We start from the raw sequence: 12642 nt of genomic DNA, 5'->3' as shown, positions 1-12642 counted from the left end.
ACATGAGGCATCTCTAGCCACTTTGTGGTCAGAAAATAGAAAATGCAGAGAGAAAGCAAGCAGAAATGCACTATTCTTTCCATGTTCGCCACTTTAGCCAGTGTATGTGTTTAGAAGTAGAAAAGGGGAGAAGAGGAAGGGAAAGTAAGGGGACAGGTAAGGAGAGAATAGAACTAAAGGACTCTGGGGCCATGGTAACAGGATTGGCAGCAGCACCAGAAAATTTCACACAAAGATCAAGATAGGTTGTTTCTGCCACTGCCTAAAGATTTTTTAATTTTACACTTAATTTTGGTTGATTTCCAATGAGCCCCTATATAATTTCATTCCTGTTTTTTAAAATTAAATCTTCTTAGGTACATTTAATCAAAGGAAATATGTATCCATAAATATCTAAGTTCAAAAGTTATTAAGCAATTTGTTCAAAAAAATAATAGCTCAAGGGCATAACAGGAAATATATTTCTTAGGGATAAATTAATTTCCTAAAACTTACAAGAAGCATTTATTTTCAACATATTTTAGGTGAAAGCAAGAAGTGTTTTCAGAAGAAAAATGAGTCCATCAGAAATGCATTAAAGGTTTTCATCAATAATCTAAATCTATGGAGAAGTAATATAGTCTTCTTAGATAAAATGTGAACTTGCACATAGTTTTTTTAAAAACGTAATAATTTCATTTTTCCCAATACATTGCAAATCTTGTAAATGTTCATCGGTCAAATTAAAACAAAACAAACCCGAGAAAAAAAGTGCAAATGTGCTTTGAAATGGTAGCATCAAAGAGTGAAGGAAAAAAAACCTTTCTCTTCGTGTTCGTGCACCTCCCCCACGCATTTTCATCTGTCATATTGAAATAAATAGAGAGCAATAGTTTCTTTCTCCTCCAGTGCTGTTTGTGGTTAAGGAAACAATAAAGGATATTGTTACAAATAGGTGGGCAATATAATGAGAAAAAGAAGTGGCCTGTGGTCATAGTTGCAGCTGTGCAGGCAAGACATAAAGTTTTTAAGGGTGTAAGAAAGCAGCAAGAAATACCCATTAAAGAATAAAGAGGTTTTTTGACTGCTGTACAATAAGATTATTTGGAACATATTAGCTACCTCTAAGCTTAAAGTTCTGGTTCTAGTCTTTAAAGTTTATGAGAAATTTTTTGATTTACTTTTTTCTAGAGAGTTTTTGCTTTAGTGTTTTTCTTCTCTGCATCTTTTCAATTTTTCTTCAGAAACTGTGTATTCTGAAGAATTCAGAATTCTTCAATTTTCTTCAAAATTCTTCAATTTTTTATGGACCGCTTAATGGGGAAAGCATGAATGCATGATATTTGCACAGTACGACCCACACAGAGGGTAGTGGGACATGTACCAGTACAGGGACGCAGGACAGTGGCCTTCACAACCCCCAAATGACTGCAGAATTCAACATTTCAGTCTTGGATTAAGGAATTTAACACATGATCATGACAATCAATTAAAATGGACTCAACTTAGAATTTGTAGCCATGGTAGTGGTTGACTGTGTGACATTCTGAAATCAAGAATCAGCAGCATCTAGCCCAGGTTTCATAGAGAGTAGCATTGCAAAAAAATGGTCAGTGATTGGCTATATGACTAGAGTCTCAGAAGACAGAATGATTTACTGAGCTGTGATTACATCTGCTTCATGAATGACTTATTGATCACTTGAGTCAGGAGATAAAGGAATGCATATTATTTTAAAAGTGTACAGCCTAGCAGGGGTCCCAATTCCCAGGCTGCCGAACAAGACCTGTCTGTGGCCTGTTAGGCACTGGGTCACACAGCAGTAGGTGAGTGCCAGGCGAGCGAACATTACCACCTAAGCTCTGCCTCCTGTCAAATCAGTGGCAACGTTAGATTCTCTTAGGAGTGCAAACCCTGTTGTGAATTTCACATGGGAGGGATCTAGGTTACACATTCTTTATGAGGATCTAACTAATGTCTGATGATCTGAGGTAGAACAGTTTCATCCCAAAACCATCCCTGCAACCTCTGTCCCTCCCATCCGTGGAAAAACTATGTCCCATGAAACCAGTCCCTGGTGAGAAAAATGTTGAGGACCACTGCAACCTAGAATAAGATGCCGGTATCTTGGAATGGATGGCAGCTACTGACCCTGGAGGAATAACTTAACCCTATACTTTGAATTCTTACTTGTAAAAGGAGCCAACAATGCTACTTGTATCATAGGCTTGTTTTAAGGATTAAATAAATGAATAATTTTTGGCAGGGAGGGTGGGGGATGGAGTCTCGCTCTGTTGCCAGGCTGGAGTGCAGTGGTGTGATCTTGGGATTTAATCTTCTGTCTTCAGCCCAGGTTGGTCTCCATTCCCTATAGTCATCAAAAGAAATATGATCAAAGAAGTGTTTAGTTTTGATCATATTTGTACTCTCTTACAAATGGTAATGTAACAGAGTAACGATAAGGGAAACATGGTGAGAGGTATATGAGAACTTTCAGATGTGTACATCTCAATGTACATAAGAAATGACTTGACCTTAGATTTAACACATTTGTCAAAACTAAGAAACCAACAGTGATATATTGCAATTAACCAAACTCCAGATTTCATTCAAATTTTGTCTATTTTTCCACTAATACTCCTTTTCCATTTCAAGATTCAATCAAGGATTCTACATTGCACTTATGAAATGCATATTTTATTTTTTGAGACATTTAGAACTGTGTCTGGCATACAGTAAGCACCTGTGAAATGTCATTTTATCCTATTAGATGATTTTCATGCAAATGAGATGGAATGTTTCTAACAATGTCATATATTAACGAGAATTTATTCCCAATTACTTAAACTGAATCTGTTGCAAAGAAATGAATCAATATAAAATAAGGGATCATTTATCTTTGTAATAAAATCAACTATAGGCTAATTGCTCTCAAAAAAGGGAGTTCATCTCTAGGATATCTTCTAAAGGTAAGAAAAACATATCATGTCTTAGTCATTTAACTCTATTAACTGACTTCTTCATTCAACAAAATTTTTTGAGTGCCTGCAATACACCAGGCAGTGTGCCATGGGCTGAGGTACAGGGATGAAAAAGTGAGTCATAGTCCTTTTTTCATGTGAAATTTATATATTTTTCATAATCTTAATTAAGCAATTGATATAGAATCCAATTTACCCCACCATGAAGCATAAAAGCCTTGAATCCCTCACTAAACACAACCTCAAATATTCACTCAGAAGCAATGATTGAAGTTAGCTGAAAGAGGGAGATATCTACAGTTCACTTTGGCTGCTATTGCTCACATATACATGATCCATGGACTTAGATGAAGGTAAGCATTCAAGGAAAACCTGCACATGGCTGCAGACACATCCATCCCAATCACTCTCGGGTTTCTTCCTTGTTGATGACTCTTAATGATCTTATGCTAGGCATTGTGTTCATAGCTTCACATATATTAATTCAAGGAAATCTCACAGCCACCATATGAAGTAGATAATATTATTTCCCAATTTGCAGATGAGAAGATGATGCAAAGTGATCTGATGCAAAAAAAAAAAAAAAAAAAATAGGAAGACACAAAAAAATCCTTTCGAATTTTCACAACATTCTGAATACCAAGGCAGACATTGCCCTGAGCATAGACAATAAAATCAGCATTTCTGTTCTTGCTGTTTCTGTTTTCTTTTGCCGACTTTAAAATAACTATTCTTTAAAAATGTGGTTGCTTTTTATGTGGCTATACGAAGTTCCTACCGTTTCTTTGGCAATGGAATTTTACAACTATATAAAAAAGTTACTTTTGCCTCAAAACAGTATTTACTGTGTGTACCTAGTTGACTGAAAATTCTCTGCCATCCGGCACCCTAATTGATGAAATAAGCCACCTCATATTGTAGGATTCCCCAAAAGAAAGGAGAAAGATGCACACATGCACACACACACACAACTTTCTGTGGCCCCAATCACAGTCTCACAGCCCTATCTGCAGGCAACTTGCAATTGCCAAATACGATTTAATGATTAAAAAATATATACTTTCAGTGATGAAAAAAATACTTGTAAGTCCCACTGAAGTACTGCTTTAGTTTAACTGTAATAAGAAATGACTTAACCTTCTGCTATTCTGAATATATTTTATGTTCATCCTTAAGATTAGTCTTTCTCCCCACCAAAAAGTAACTGCATTTATCTTTAAAATTAAGCAGAAAACCAAACAAAAAACAAAGCCCAGTGCTGATGACAAACATACAGCGAATTCACTTCTCCACACTTCGCAAAAACTGAAATCAATTTTCAGAACCATGAAGAGCTAAAAATTCACCTATTTTCAAAGACTTGTTTGTAGACTATGCAGCAACTTTGTTGTCTTTCATATATTCGAAATCCGAAAACTCCCTTACCCCCATGACCTCCTCTGAATCCACTGAAAAATCCTCAAGGGATGGTGAAAGTACCATATCTGCCACTACCATGTCCTCTGCCACCACAGAAAACAAGGATTCCTCTGCCTCTGCATCTTCCATGGTCACAGTTTGGACAAATTGGGATTCCAAATGTTTTAGCATTTAATCTTTCTTCAGCCCAGGTTAGTCTCCATTCTCAAAAGTCTTCACAAGAAACATATCAAAGGATTTAGTTTTGTCCTGCTACATTTAGGTCCAAGTGGATCTTCTTCATCAGCATTTCCTTCACTGTTTCGGGTATCAACTCCTGAATCACCTTTATCTTCACCATTTACAGGCTTCTCTTCTCAAGTATATACACACACATACATACATACATATATATTTCTGACAGAGTTTTGCTCTTGTTACCCAGCCTGGAGTGCAATGGCACGATCTCGGCTCACCCCAACCTCTGCCTCCCATGTTCAAGCGATTCTCCTGCCTCAGCCTCTGGAGTAGCTGGGATTACAGGCATGCGCCACCACGCCCAGCTAATTTTGTATTTTTAGTAGAGACACAGTGTCTCCATGTTGGTCACACTGGTCTTGAACTCCCAATCTCAAGTGATCCACCCACCTCAGCCTCCCAAATTGCTGGGATTATAGGCGTGAGCTACCTCACCTGGCCAAGTTTATCTTCTTTTATTATGAAACTCACTTTCAATCTCTTTCTTGTTGAATTGTGCATTTGCACTTTCAAAGTCAAAATCTCTCTCAAATTTCATTGGCCCATCTCGCAGATTACCAAATCTTCCCCTGCTACCCCGCTAAACCCCATACCCTATCCTTGGAGCTGAAGGAGCACGTGGAGAGATTTGTCTCTTGCTATCATTTCTGAGTTGTTCATTTACTGGTCTTCAAACATTGTGTACTTGAACTCACCTGTGCTCTTGATTCTCTGTTGCTTTTTAGCTGGTAGATGGCAAAGGCCTGGTTGATACAGGGCTCCTTCTCCCAACAGGTGCTGGAGCAGGTGAATGGGCCAAGACAGTCTTCACTGCTTGTTGCACGGTTGGGCTTTTCTCAAAGGGCCTAACTGAGGGCTTGAGTGGCCTTGAGATAACTGTGTTTTTAGAGATCTCGTATCCTGTACAAAGCACACTACTTTGGGGTAAGTTACCACTGTTTGATGTTTCTGTTCCAAAGAATGTCAAAGATCTTCCAGCAACACCAACAGCACCAAACCAAACTGCTGCCCAACTGAGGAACCTGGACTGAACTGACCATATGTGGGAATCCTGCCGAAAGGCTCACGAGAACCCACACACTGGAATGAAGTTGATGAGCCTAGTGAGGACTGCAGGATAGCTGTATCTTGAGGCAAAGAACACTGTGGTTTTGGTGGCTCACAAACAATGAGGTCTTTAATGTCACTCCTATGGAATACAATGTATTCCAGTACTTCATCTCGAGGTGGTATTGGACGATCTAGCTTCTGTACCAGAAGATGGAACTTTGGCGAGGGCTACCGTGGGGCTCTCGGTGTCGATGGTGCAGAGGATGCCTTCGTAGCAGATCTCTGCCTTGGAGATGCGGCTGATCTTGCTGAGGAGGGAAGGTGCTCATTTTTTATAAATCAGCTGCGAGCTCTGGGTGCTCGCAGAGAGGTGGATTCCGCAGATCCCACGAGGCTGTGAAGCGATCCGCAGGCTCTGTCCTGCCTATGGCAGCCGCCTCAGATCTAACATGGTGACTCCACTGTATCAGCTTTATTTTCATTTCATTAAAAAAAAAAATTGAAAACTTCAAAGAACCATCTTGACTTCTAAAATCTGAAAAACGATATCTCTTAGGACTTAAATCTTGGATTGTTTTCTAAGATGCCTGAAACAACTGCTAAGCAAAATTAGGTCTAAATGTACATATACTAAATAGTATTTCTGTCTTCACAACTCAGCAAAACCAATAGTAATTAAAGCATCTATTACTGCTTAGGCCTCTGGGGTGGGCTATATCAAAGACAAATATGAATATGCCAGTCCTTCCCTCAGAGACCTTACACTGTATAATAGGTGCATTTCATTTTATTTTACATATGAGTAACTAAAAAATGCATTGAAATGTATTGAATTAAAATAAACACATCCTCAAATAGCTAAAGTGCAAAGTGGAACAAGGTTGGTACCACTAGAAACTTACAAGCACAATGCTATGGAGAGATAAAGATAAAAGAAACCGAAGGAATTGTACCTGGCTAGAAATTGAAGGAAGGCTTCATGTGTCAGGTAGCATTTGAAAATTAAGTAGTATGTTAACAAGTTGAAGCAGATGATAGGGTAGGAAAGTTCTCATAAAAGAAAAAGCATTGATGAAGACAAAAAGTTATAAAATCACAACGTTAGTCCTAGGAATACCAACCACTCCAGTTTGGCTGAGATTCACATTACTGCGGGAGGATGAAAGCATGGTAGGCCCATATTTGGATGGACTTGTGTGCCAGGATCAGAATATTATACTTTATGCAGCAGAAAATGGCAAACTCATATGGATTTTTGGTAGAGAATTGACAGCTAATCCTGTATTTTGTGAAGACTGATGTGTAGGTGTTACCATGGAATTCAGTGTGGGAGAGACAAGAGGTAGGAACGTCAATTACATTTCATTATATTATCCAAGGGAAAAATGACTGCCTGAAACAATGGTAAGAAAGAAGAAATAGAAGAGAGAAGATGGATGCAATGATGGGATGATTGACCTACAAACTAGAAGAAAATAAGAGACATCTGAGATGCTTAAAAAGACAGTATGACTGAGGAAACGGTTCTATTACTAACAGAGTCTGGAAACTTGTGGAAAGAAAAGCAGGATGCTTTTGACGAAGATGTGAGGAGTTTGTTTTTCAACACATCAGGAAGCAATACAAAGGGCCATGGCTTAGAAGGGAGGCTGAGCCTGGGCACATGGCAGTAAAGTATGATAGATTGAAAATGAAGACAAAACCCTGAGAGGAAGACTTATGTTTAGAAATTAGGAAGAGGATGAGGACAAAAGAGATCAAACAAACAAAAAGATGAAGTCCAGAAAGGGGGCAGGAGAACCAAGAACGATGTTGTATTGTGAAAAATACGATAGCTAGAATTTCAAGAAAGCAAAATTAATCCATTGTATAAGAAGTTTTAGGAGTATGAAAGCCAGTTGCCTTATTTAAAATGTCAACTTGTTTTGTTCCTCTATGGTTTGTGGAATACTGATTCATTTAAACAATTTCCCAGGCAAAATTAAAGAAAAAAATCATTTTGAAAATCTAAAAATAAATTCATTAAAAGACTTTCAGCTGATTTGTGAAACTATTAAGCAATGACTTGATAAAGGTAAACATCACATATGTATTTGAAAGCTTCTGGTTATTGATAAAATATTTTGTTGGAAAAATCATTTATTCTCTTAGGGATCTGGAGAAAGTATGTTTGCAATTATTCCATTAAAGGCCTAACTGCAATTTTTCTTCTTCCTGGGGGCTGGAAAGAATAATTTTTGAATTAGAACTTATTTTGATTTCAGCATGGTTCTTTGGTGGCCTTCTATTTCTCTCATCTTAAACTTTTAAAATGCAAGGGGTTGACAAATTAAGCCTTCCTACCACCATAAACTTAATAGTCAAAAGAAAATTTAAATTACTCTGAGGGATGAAGTTTCTTCAGACATGAAGCAATTAGCATTTCTTTGAAAGACTCACAATCTAAGAACAAACAATATAAGTTTTAAAAAAATGAATTAATTAGAAGGATGAATGAGACTGAGAGCTACCAATTTAAAGCTTTCTATATTGTGCTACAGTTTACTTCCAAATGCCAATCCATTCCAATTTAGAATACCTAAGTAGCCACTTATCTAGCAATTTACTTTTCATTATATAAATAGAGATGGCAAACAGACACAGATGAGAATTTCTTCATCTTCAATTTTCATCCCACCCCTACCACACCCAACCTCTTAAACTGTCGATATGACCAGGAGTAAGAGAACAAAAAAAGACATGTTCCTATATCTTGAGTTGAAACTAGAAATGCATTTTTTATAAATCAGCTGTAGATTTAAAAAAAAGCATTATAAATATTCCTTTTCATAGGGACTTCAGATTTAAAAAGTACTAAGTAATATTGAGAGTCAAACAGGCTATAAAATTTTATCTATTAAAAATATATCTTGAATTCAAACTGATAGAACTGCAAGAAACTTCCTAAAATATAATATAGTTGTCCTTTCATATCTTTGGGGAATTGGTTTCGGGACATTCCTGCCAATACCAAAATCCATAGACGCTCAAGTTCATGATATAAAATGGTGTACTTTACGCGTATAACCTATGCAATCCTTCTACATACTTTAAATCATCTCTAAATTACTTATAATACCTAATACAAAATAGCTGGCATACTGTATGCCATGTAAATAATGACATGAAAATCTCTGTGACCATCCATTGTTTTTCCGAACATTTTCAACCTGTAGTTGTTTGAATGCAGAACCCACAGATATGGACACAGCAGACTGTATGTTCTTTTTTTTTTTTTTTTTTTTTGTTTTGAGACGGAGTTTCGCTCTTGTTACCCAGGCTGGAGTGCAATGGCACGATCTTGGCTCACTGCAACCTCTGCCCCCTGGGTTCAGGCAATTCTCCTGCCTCAGCCTCCTGAGTAGCTGGGATTACAGGCACGCACCACCGTGCCCAGCTAATTTTTTGTAATTTTTAGTAGAGACGGGGTTTCACCATGTGGACCAGGATGGTCTCGATCTGTTGACCTCGTGATCCACCCGCCTCGGCCTCCCAAGGTGTACTGCAGACTGTATGTTCTTGAATTAAAGAATATGAACTGAATATTTATAGTCATGTATAGGTTTGTACATGCATATATAGAAAATTGATCATTGTTTTTATATTAGCAAGTAGCATATTTTATTTATTTAGTTTTTGGAGACAGAGTCTTGCTCTGTCGCCCAGGTCAGAGTGCAGTGGCACGATCTTGGCTCAACTTCCATCTCCTGACTTCAAGCAGTTCTTCTGCCTCAGCTTCCTGAATAGCTGACATTACAGGCTCATGTCACCACACCTGGCTAATTTTTGTATTTTTAGTAGAGATGGGGTGTTACCAAGTTGGCCAGGCTGGTCTTGAACTCCGACCTTGAGTGATCCACCTACCTGACCTCCCAAAGTGCTGTGATTACAGGCATGAGCCCCTGTGCCTGGTCAGAAAATAGCATATTTTCTTATATCTTTTCTCACATCACTGTGAAAATTAGTACTTATAAAGGAAGTGTATTTTATGAAATTGATACAATAGAATAAATTTCCTGAAGACTAATACATAATATGAAAATCTTTGGAAAAATTAGGAATATTGTATCTCAGAAGATTATAAATCTTGAGAAACAATGAATTGATTGTAGCAACCAAGGCAAATCTGGTATATGTCCTTTTGCTTTACAGTCATTGAAACCAAAGAAGAGGACTAATTTAGTTTTAATTTGTATATACAGTAGCTTTAAAAAGATAAAGAGAAACTTTTCCTACTACTTGAAATCTTTTGTATTCTAAAACTCATTCATCAGTGACCTCCAACTCTATTTGACTCATGCTTTTGTCTCATTATTACATTGATTTCTTTGGAGTGCTGTCAACCCTTATTACTAAGACGTTCCTCTGCTTACTCATAGTACTGATAAGTATCGTAAGAGAAAATTCAAGAAATGAGAACCGGGTTCTTCTAGCATCCCTTCTTGACACTCTAGACTGTTCTTTGAGGTAAAATATTTTCTCACAGAACATGAGATATGGCATTTAGTTAAGCAGGTCTTATTAAGCTATTAAAAGTGTATTAGAGAAACAATTCTTTCCATTCAACAGAACCAAAAAACCTCTTGTGTGACAAGTCAAGACTTAACTATAATCACTTATTTTCATGGCTTCTTGTTATTATATACTACCCCACTAAGACAAGCAGCAGAGTGGTACTGATCATAGATAGACTATTAATAGAATACAGCTTAAGCTGGTAGCTGCCACAATCACTGTATTTCCTTGAGAGGGTGGGATGGAATCATTTGTAAGGATTTTTCCAAATCACATAAATCATACTTCCTTAAACCGCATATCCTTAGAAACACACACACACACACACACAGGATTCTACTAACAGTGGTCTGTTTAAAATGAACTATAATTTAAAGCTGCATTATGTAATCTCTACATTTATTTCACATGTTCAGACCATGCCTCCCCTGGTCTGTGATCCAAAGCAGGAGGGTGGTTGATGACTATGGAATCCATTAGCCTTTCTGATTCCGTGTGCTTACGTTGCAGATTAGCTATGGTTCTGAAACTTCCAGTTTTAATGGAAACCTCTGGAGTGTATTTGTGTGTGTGTGTGTGTGTGTACAGGGGAACAGAGCAGGATATTTCAGAGAAAATTTCATCAGCTCTTGTTGGAATTGGCTAAAAACAGTGGGACTTTCCAACTGTTCTTTGTCTTTCAAGTGGCTTGTCTTCTTATTACAAGCTAATTTTAATAAAAAGGAAGTTTGTAACTAATAACCATTAAGCAGAGTTTCTAAGAGTCACCTTTATTTCTCTAAATTATGTGTGTTTCCTAATTAAAAGGAAAATATGTTGGCCCATGGTACCTCTTTTCATAGGCACTGATTCAAAACAGTTCTAAAGTTGATTCAAGGAACTTTCAAGGATAAGCGTGTAGTAAATTTAGAAGCAATATACTACAATGTGTCTTATACTCCTTCAAGTTCTCATCTTCACAGTGATTTGTGAGAGGGCTTAATAGCACACATTCCAGAGCAGACTTTTCCTGAGATGATGTTCTGATCACCAAAGATTTAAGCCCAATTTTACAGTCATTAATTTGTAAACTTTTGCAATGAATCCATAGTAAATCTAACAAATCTCTTGTTTTGAAACCTTTCCATGGTATCTTCCACAAGTTAAACACATCCATCTTCATTTAAAAGAAAGAAAAAGAATCAAGGAATATCTTCTCTTTTTACAGCCATTTTTCCTCCCAGAAATGGAAGTTTCACTCTGACAATTGTGCATTTTGCTCTGGGTCTTATCCTTCACGTGGAAAAGAGTAGTCCTTTCCCCTCCATCACAGCCACGTGGCTTGGTCATAAAGCGAGATTTGGTCAGAAGAGTGGGAAGACAGATGAGACTAGAAAGTAACTGGTAAAATGTAAGTGTTCACTCCAAGGGAAAAAATTAACTACAGAGGAAAGCTAACAAAAAATCAGAAAATAGTTCGAAAAAATGAAAGCCAACACTACACTCTGTAATTTCATGCATTTGCCATAAAATCTGTAGAATAGAAGCAGGGCTTTTGTTATTTCCTTGTTGAAGAGGAAGCTATCATAGGTAAGGCTTGTGTAGGGACGGGGCAAAAGGGGAAATTAAACTTTCAAAACTGAGCTAAAACTGAAATATAAATATGTGAAATCAATGGTGTAAATTGTTAAAATTATGTTATGGATTTTGTTTGTTCCATGAGTGTAAACCTCACAAATTTTTCAAGTGGGTTTTCAAACATTTAAACCCTATACCGTTTTTTCTCACAAAAACATTTTACTCAGAATTATAAAAGTTAGAACCAATTGCAGATAGGACTACCTTAACACATCCAAACCATGATTCAAAATAAAATCAGAGCAAGCCCTGGACTATTGCTTTAGCAAAGCATGACATATCAGTTGCACTACCTGGGGAAAAACCTATGTGGTCATATACATGAAATCTATTCTCTCGGTTTCAGTTGAACTCCCACAACTAACTTCATCCCAATATTTTAACCACACTAAGACTATGGGAACAAGCATTCAGAAATGCAGGGTGGTTAGCCAATTTGCATAATATTAATGCAGTAGGTTTAAAACTATATATTTAACATTTATTTAGAGAAGAAGCTGTGAGTCTCATGGGAGCAGGGTAGGGAATGTTAAAGCCAGGGATGGGGCCTCAGCTTTGCTCTGCACAACCTACTTAACAAATTAAAGCTCCTCTTTTAAGTTGAACCCACCCTCTGAGGGAGGCAGTTTAATGACCATCTGTTTTTATTCAAAATACTCCTTGGGGGAAGGAGGCAACTCACCTCACACTCCAAGCGGCTTATCAAAGTATTTCCTTCCAACCAAAGACAAACATGTTCCCTGAGAAGAGGGCTGGTAGATATTTTCTTTCTTCATTTTTTTACATGTCCTGGAATGGTTCAGCA

The 12642-nt window shown here is 37.3% G+C and overlaps 1 pseudogene; it reads right to left on the bottom strand.

The window, feature by feature from the left end:
- Nucleotides 1-5061: 5061 nt before the first annotated feature.
- The window catches only part of LOC100386033 (protein LSM14 homolog A-like), a 28656-nt pseudogene continuing 21075 nt past the window's right edge, over nt 5062-12642 (bottom strand).

Source organism: Callithrix jacchus, chromosome 4, assembly GCF_049354715.1.
Source record: "Callithrix jacchus isolate 240 chromosome 4, calJac240_pri, whole genome shotgun sequence".
NCBI classification, from domain to species: Eukaryota; Metazoa; Chordata; class Mammalia; order Primates; family Cebidae; genus Callithrix; species Callithrix jacchus.
The sequence above is the reverse complement of the archived record's forward strand: the minus strand, read 5'-3'. Positions and strand labels throughout refer to the sequence as shown.